The sequence below is a fragment of the Trypanosoma equiperdum genome (assembly GCF_001457755.1).
Source record: "Trypanosoma equiperdum strain OVI genome assembly, contig: ctg_128, whole genome shotgun sequence".
Lineage (NCBI taxonomy): Eukaryota > Euglenozoa > Kinetoplastea > Trypanosomatida > Trypanosomatidae > Trypanosoma > Trypanosoma equiperdum.
In genome coordinates, this window is record NW_027123271.1 from 656 (window position 1) to 1,270 (window position 615).

Sequence of the window (615 nt, forward strand, 5' to 3'; positions counted from 1 at the left end):
CGGTTTGCTGCCATCTAGTTCGTCAGGGCTTTCTACTAGCAATTCAGCCGCAATACGAATCATATCATTGTCTTCTTTGAGGGTTTTGGCTGACATCGAAGCTATCTTTGGCACTGCTGTCGGTAGGTTGTCTCTTGAGTTGCAAATTGCCGAAGCAAGTTTGTCAGTGTAGCCGTTTCTTTTCGTAGTGGGATCGCTCATAGGCTCGCATCCCTGTGATTTTTCTTTGTTTTTGTAGTAGTTTTTTGCTTCGTAGTTCGCATAGTCGGTGAAGCTTAGAGCTACACTTATGCCCTCTGTTAGGGTCTGCCTGGCGCTTTTGCCGCCTGCACAGTCTTTGTGCGTGTTGGTGCCCGTTGGTCCTGTTGCTACCGTGCTGCTTGCTAGTTCTGTCAGGTTTGGTATCTTGTACACAAAGTAACCGTCTGGCGCAGCTTTGATCGTCGTAGCTGCTGTTAGTTCACTTCCGGTTTTTCCAAGTGCTGGGTTGTTGCTTGCTGTATCGGCGCACGTGCTGTAGCGCGATTCCGGTTGATTGAGCGCTATGACACATTTGCCTGTGCTGCCGCCGCTTGTTAGTATGCTCACGCTCGGTGTGAGTGTTACACTCTTCTA